This window comes from Trichechus manatus, unplaced genomic scaffold (genome assembly GCF_000243295.1).
Source record: "Trichechus manatus latirostris isolate Lorelei unplaced genomic scaffold, TriManLat1.0 scaffold00024, whole genome shotgun sequence".
Taxonomy (NCBI): domain Eukaryota; kingdom Metazoa; phylum Chordata; class Mammalia; order Sirenia; family Trichechidae; genus Trichechus; species Trichechus manatus.
The window spans coordinates 7524369-7531966 of NW_004443960.1; the positions used below are offsets into that span (position 1 = coordinate 7524369).

The 7598-nt window shown below is 42.6% G+C and overlaps 1 pseudogene across 1 annotated transcript; it reads left to right on the top strand.

Annotated features, from left to right (window-relative positions):
• Positions 1–7241: 7241 nt before the first annotated feature.
• Positions 7242–7598, top strand: LOC101352098 (transmembrane protein 258 pseudogene; annotated as a pseudogene). Its single transcript, XR_001121470.1, has one exon. The product of XR_001121470.1 is annotated as a transmembrane protein 258 pseudogene (transcript).

Here is a 7598-nt window from a genome sequence, read left to right on the forward strand (position 1 = left end):
TGACATAGCCAAGATCCTGATTTGGACTTTGAGCCTCCATAACTGTGAGAAAATAGAATCCTCTTCCGTAAAGCCACTCACTTGTGGTATTTGTATTCCAGCAGCACCGGGAAACTAAGATGATGATGAAGACCTTAAATAACACAGTAGAAAACAGTGTGGGCTTTGCAACCAGGCGGAGCTGAGCTATGATGTCAGCCCTGCCATCTACTGCTACGTAAACTTCAGTGACTAAGTGACTTAATCCCTCTAAGCCCCAATTTATTTATAAATAAAATGGCTCACAAGACCCTTGTGAGAAATGACTGAGATAACTTAAAGTCAGTAAACAACACCTCTGTTTAGAGCCTCTTTCCCCTTATAACAGACCAATTCTGCCAGACAGAAGAATGGGTAGGAATGGGTCGTAGCTTATCTTGTCATCAGTTCACCTAAAGACTGTCATTCCCAGGATGGATGACAGGGCTGAAGATTATAGGAGGATGCCTTGTATAGATTTTGGGTAGCTGAGACAAAAAAATTAGTTCTTTTTGCTAAATTTGCTGTGGAATTCATCCTTTCATATACTGTATTTAGGAAATTTTTTGTATTGAGCAGCTACTATATGCCACCACCACCTATCTGTCAGTTTGTCGTCTGTGGTAGCTTGTGTGTTGCTGTGATGCTAGAAGCTATGCCACTGGTATTTCAAATGCCAGCAGGGTCACCCATGGTGGACAGGTTTCAGCAGAGTTTTCAGACTAAGACAGACTAGGAAGCAAGGCCTGGCAATCTACTTCTGAAAATCAGCCAATGAAAACCTTATGAATCACAAGTGAACACTGTCTGACTCCCTTGCTCTGGACATGCCATTAGGAGGGATCAATTGCTGGAGGAGGATATCACATTTGGTGAAGTAGAGGGCCAGTGAGGCCGAGGGAGACCCCTTAGTGAGATGGACTGGCACAGGGGTCACAACATTGGATTTGAACATGCCAGTGCTTATGAGGATGATGCAGGACCAGAAGGTTTTGTTCTGTTGTACATGAAGTCGCCTTAAGTTGGAGTCAACTCATCGGCAGTTTATTTATTGATCAATTGATCTATCTGTCTACCTACCTACCTACCTATCTACTATATACCGGGCATAGTATTAGGCCCTGCGGATTAGTACTAAGCCCTGGAAAAGATAAGCATCATCCTTGTACTCAGAGCTTATAATCACCTGGGATGGAAGAGACTCACACTGGCTTAGTGAAAACACACGTGGTGCGTATTATGAAGAGAAGTGACAAACAACGAGAGTCTGTTACAGGGAGATCAAATAAAGTCTGTGGGATCAGGAAGTCGTTTTAGGAGTGGGTGGGGTGATTTTTCCTCCAAGCCCTGAAGCATGAACTGAATCAGCTCAGTGGAGAGACGCGGTGGGTTAGGAAAAGGCTGGATCATTGGAGGAATAAAAACAAGCTCCGCATGTCTACAGGGCCCTCAAAGAGTAGCCTAATATTTACTTTGCTGATTAAAGACATCTTTTAAAGCGGCTCTTTAATCTCATCATTTCAGAAAGAAAGAACATTTCACACCAGGAAAACAAGAAGGACACACCATCAGAATAAAGATCTGCCCTTTAAATGGAATAAATTTAGTGTTATAAAAAATCCACTTCATCTCGCTTACTTTTATTTAATAATTTGTCTGTGGCCACTGCAGATTCCCAAGCTAAGTAGAGAGAGGGCAAAAGCATTCTTATTAAGTAGAGCATTTGGCTCCAAATCTATCATTTGTTTTCTACTAGCAAGGTGGCCCAGAAGACATATGATCATCAAAGACTTGCATTCATTCACTCATTCATTCATCCAACAGTGTTCGTGCAGCTGCTACTGCATGCCAGGAACCCTGAAAGGCAATGGTTAGACAAAACAGATACCAGACTGGCTCCAATGGAACACAAAGTGGAGAGAGGGAGACACAGTCATCAAACACACACATAAATATAAAATCCTAACATGGTAAATGCCGTGAGTGGGAATTCAATGAGCCTATGAACACATTTATTAGGGGATTTGATGCAGCCAGAAAGATCAAAAAAAAAAAAAAAAAAGTTCTAGAGGAAAAGACTTATCCTGGCTAGATTAAAGACAGACCTTGGCAGCCTGCCCCCTGCTTCCTTCTACCAGACCCTCCCTGGGTCCCACTTGATCTTCTAAAGAGACTGTCTTCAGAAGTGAAGATCAGGCCTTTTCATGCTTTCTAAGTGGTGATTATGAGATAGAAGGGAAGTGCTATAAAAAGTAAATCAAAAACAAACCCAAGATCCAATGCAGGGTGCTTTATAGAGAGGGACAAATGTTTGCCTACTTACCTCGGTTCACTGGGAACTTCACCCGCCAGCATTATCAGACCTTCTCCCATAGTGGCAGACACATGTGTTTATGAAGGCAACGAGAGGTGACGGGGGAACCCTGAAAAATCAATCCATTTATTTTGTCATTCACTTATTGATTCTCTAACAAATTCCTATATTCTTCCAGACTTCCTACAATTTTAATGGGAGCATTTTGGAATCCTGGAGGCAGATAAAAATTGAGCGAGAAGCATAGGTCCTGAGTGCGAAAAACATTTTCTAATGAGTTAAGAAATGTGGACATGACTACGCAGGCAGTGTGGAGTCACTGATGATTTTAAGCATATAAATAGCATGATTCATTCATTCACTTTTGAATACTTTGACTATTAAAACTTAGAGTAATGCATTGTGTGTTATTAATTCAGATAAATGGACCACAGTCTGCGTATCATCCTTCAATTTGCTTTGTTCTCTCAAGATTCTGTTTTTGAGATCCATCCACCTTAATACCAGCAGATCTAGTTCTCTTATGTCCTCTTCTGCCATATATGTGTCTGTTACCTTCGTGGTAACATACGAATTGTTCTTTTCTTGGGGTTGAGGATGTAAGCGTAGAAAAAAGGGAGAAAGTAACATTAGGTAATCTGAGTACCTGTTTTGCATCAGACATTATGCTAGAACTGAGGACACGGGAAAAATAATACATTTATGGTGTAATGGGAGAGACAAGGAAGTAAGCAATAATCAAATTTGCATTTTAGGAAGAGTAATCCCCAAGCAGGTAGGGCCGATGGGGAGAAGGAGCAGTTGGATACTAGGGGGCAAGGAGAAGGAGTCTAGAATGGTCTGCAGGGGTCTGGATAAGACACCGAAGAAGTCCAAATAGAAGCAGTGGTAGCAAATAAGTGAGAAATACTATGGAGATGGGCCTACATGATTGATATAACGGGGGTGGCAAAGATGGGAAAGGAGCCCACCCTTGTCTTTCTCCAAAGCCTTGGCTTGTCCACCAAACCAAAGCACATGCTGTTAGAAGAGACAGAGGGTCACTATGTGGGGAGACCAGATGTTTGGGATAAAAGAGCATATAGCTCATAGGGCCTGCTCTTAAGAACCCTTAGTCCAGTGAGAGAGACAAACAATCAGTCTTTATAATATGGAGCAAAGCCACATTGTCTACACAAGTGTCCATCAGTGTTCACTGCCCCGCTATTCACAACAGCCGAAAGGTGGGAACAGCCCAAATGTCCATCACATACAATAGAATACACATACAATGGAATATTACTCAGCCATGAAGAGGAATGAATACCGGATGCATGCCACAACATGGATGAGCCTTGAAAACATGACAATGAGTGAAGTAAGTTCATCACAAAAGGACAAATACTGTATGATCTCACTAATATGAAGTACCTAAAAAACAAACAAAAACAAACCCATTGCCATGGAGTCAGTTCCGACTCATAGCGACCCTATAGGACAGAGCAGAACTTCCCATAGGGTTTCCAAGGCTGTAAATCTTTAGATGAGCAGATTGCCACCTCTTTCCCCTGTGGAGCGGCTGGTGGGTTTGAACCGCCGATCTTTTGGTTAGGAGGTGAGTACTTAACACTGTGCCACCAGCACTCCTATAGGCAAATATATAGAGATCAGAGTTTAACAGTGGTTCCTAGGGGCAGGAGGGAAGGGAGGAGGTGTCATTGTTTCGGAAGCACTAAGTTTCTGTTTACGGTGGTGCAAAATTTGGCAATAGGTTGCCCCACACGATTGACGTCATTGGTGTCAATGAATTGTACATGTGGAAAATGTTGAATTGGCAAATGTTGTCTTATCTATATTTTTACAGCAATAATTTAAAAACTGCGTTGTCTACTGACGTGCTAGATGTCTGCATTAGACGGTCACACAGGATGCACCACTGAGCCAGCCTGTGACAGTAAAGACGTATTTCCAAGAGACGGTATTATTTGAGCTGAGATCGAAGGACAAGCAGGATTTAGACAGAGAAAGAAAACAAGAAGAACAACAGAAAAATGAGTTCAATAGCATTCTAGGCAGAGCAGACAGTTTGCAGGCTTATACGACCAGGCTGTAGCATACTAATAATGACAACCAGTTATATAGCGCCAGGCACAGTTCTAAGCTTATTTCATCCTCATAACAACCCCATAAGATGTTGTTGTTGTTAGGTGCCATCGAGTCACCTCCGACTCATGGCAACCCTATGTACAACAGAACAAAACACTGCCTGGTCCTGCGCCATCCTCATGATCAGTGTTATGCTTGAGCCCATTGTTGCAGCCCCTGTGCCAATCCATCTCGTTGAGGGTCTTCCTCTTTCTCACTGACCCTCTACTTTACCAAGCATGATGTCCTTCTCCAGGGTCTGGTCCCTCCTGATAACATGTCCAAAGTAGGTGAGACAAAGTCTCACCATCCTTGCTTCTAAGGAGCATTCTGGCTGTACTTCTTCCAAGGCAGATGTGTTTGTTCTTTTGGCAGTCCACAGTATATTCAATATTCTTCACCAACAGCAGAATTCAAAGGCATCAATTCTTCTTTGATCTTCCTTATTCATTCCCCAGCTTTCACATGCATATGAGGTGATTGCAAACACCATGGCTGGGTCAGGCTCACCTTAGTCTTTAAGATAGGTAGTATTATTGCTATCATGTCCATTTCCTGGATAAGTTAACTGAGGCAAAAACCAAAACAGCTGCTGTTGAGTCAATTACAATGCATGGAACCAGAGTAGAACTGTGTGTCGGAGTAGAACTGTGCCCCATAGGGATTTCAATGGCTGATTTTTTGGAAGTAGATTGCCAGGCCTTTCTTCTGAGGCACCTCTAGGTGGACTTGAACCTCTAACCTTTTGTTAGCAATTGATCGTGTTAACTGTTTGCACCAACCAGGGACTCCTTACTAAATACACAGAGACTGTATTTTCCTTAATTTCTCAATGAATAATTTTTTCAGATCATTTGGGCACCTGAAAAATGTTTCGGCCTTTAAAAAAAAAAAAAGATTGGTTTCTAGTAATTTATATCAATCTCACTTTATAGATGAGTCAGCCTAAAACAAAAAATTATTTTCCCAGGACCACAAAGTAAGACAGCAACGGAGGAGCCTGGACTAGAACCCAAACAATACAACAAATTGGTGATAATTACGGGCTTTGAGACAGAGAGGTAGATGTAAATCCAGGCTCCGTCACTTATTAGTTCTGTAGACCGGAGCATGTTACTCATTTGCCCTCAGCCTCAGTTTCTCCATCTATAAAATGACAATGAAATTCTTATATCAACCTCGCAGAGCTGTTACCAGAATCCAAAGAGACAATGTATATAATTGCCACACAGTGTCTGCACATTGTTGCAATTGTATTATTATTGCTATTGTTCCTGATTTTTTTTTTTTTTTTGGTAATTATATTATTTCAAATCACCCAGATCTCCACAACTGCAATTCAGTGTCCAGTGGTCTCTCCATGTCTCATAATATCCCAGGCAAAACGCTCTGGCTTCTGGGCGTGTGTGTATGCCCATCCCTGTCTTCATCAACAGAAACACCTACTGTGGCTACATAAACTTGGCTCAGTGATTTGTTGTCACTGTAGCTGAAATGACCAATCTTGGTGAAAGGGAACACAGTGTCCTGACTCTGTCACCAATCAAGGAATTTTGTTTTCAATTGTCAAGTCCTTCAAAAGGCTTGGGCTTTCCCGCTGACTTACTCATTCTTTATTCTCTTTCTGCTAGTTGGCAGAAGTCATCTAAAATAAGATGCCAACGTGCAGGTTCCAGGATGAGAATTTAGATGTCACCTGAAGAGCTTCTTCATTGTCACATGCTCAGATGCAAACATAAATAAGCACAAATAAAAGGCAGGGGTGGGTGAGGGAAACAGGAACACCAATGATAGGAGGGGCTGGTTCACTCTGTGTCATGGCTGAGAGAAGATTGATCACAACATTTCATAGCCCAGACGAAGAAAACTCAGTCAGGGACCCTAATGACATCCTCTTGGTCCAAAGAGGCCCATCACTCTTGAAACAATGGTGCTCACATTCGAATCTCCGAATTGGCACTGTGGATTGCCCACGTCTGTTCAACTATGGGCACAGATAGTTCAATATTCTCCGTGGATTTCTGATTCTTTAAAACAATTTCCTACCCGCTTCAATATCTGTCACATTCTCTCCTCGGCTTTCTTCTGCAGTCTTTGCTGCTATCTTTCCTTCTTGGGCTTATGAAGACATTCACTCCGCTTAAGGAGATCATCAATAAAGATCAGTGCTATGATTAGTCAAGAACAAAGCTCTGCCTTACCCGAGTTTGCTGCCAAGTCAACATCACACAAGTCCCCACCTTCCTTTATCTCAGGATTTCAGATGTTGGGAAGTATTTTCAAATGATACACAATTAAATCTTCCTGGAATGAGAGAATTTCAGGAGAAACATTTGGCGGGCAATGCAGGCTTTGCTTCAGCACTAATTACTGTCACAATGAGTGGGGACAATCCATGGTTCTTCATAAGCCACTTGAGTAGGACTTCAGGGTCTGAATGAGTCTTTTATAAATATGAAGTGGCTCAGGTGTAGGTTAGTAGCAGGCATTTAGTTGATTGGCTTGCCCCGTGTCTGTTCTCTTTCTTCGGGTAACAGAATATCTCTTTTTCCTCTGTGAAGTTCCCCACCCTAATCCAACAGTCCTCCTAATCAATGAGATGTGACTCTTGCTTACTAATCAAAGCATACTGTCTTAGTTACCTAGCGCTGCTATAACAGAAATACCACAAGTGGATGGCTTTAACAATAGAAATTTATTCTCTTACAGTCTAGGAGGCTAGAAGTCCAAACTCAGGGTGCCAGCTTCCCGTGGCAAAGCAGCGGCATACCCAGTGCCCAGAAAGATGGAGCTCAAGGCCATGAGCAGGCATACCAGCCCAGTGAACCCAGCTGTCTTCCTCCATCTGACCATGGTGTTGTTGGCCACTGGCCTGTTGTTCACTGCCTGGTTCTCTGTTTACGAGGTAACCTCCACCAGGTACACATGGGATACCTACAAAGAGCTCCTCATCTCCTTGGTGGCCTCACTCTTCATGGACTTTGGGGTCCTCTTCCTGCTGTTCTGGGTCGGCATCTACATATGACTCCCAAGGATACCAACCAGGTAGCTTCACTGAATCCCTGCTTTTGTAAATTAGTTTTTTTTTTTTCTTTAACTATTGCTGGAAGAGTCCCGCCTGCTGCTCACAATAAAGGCAGAT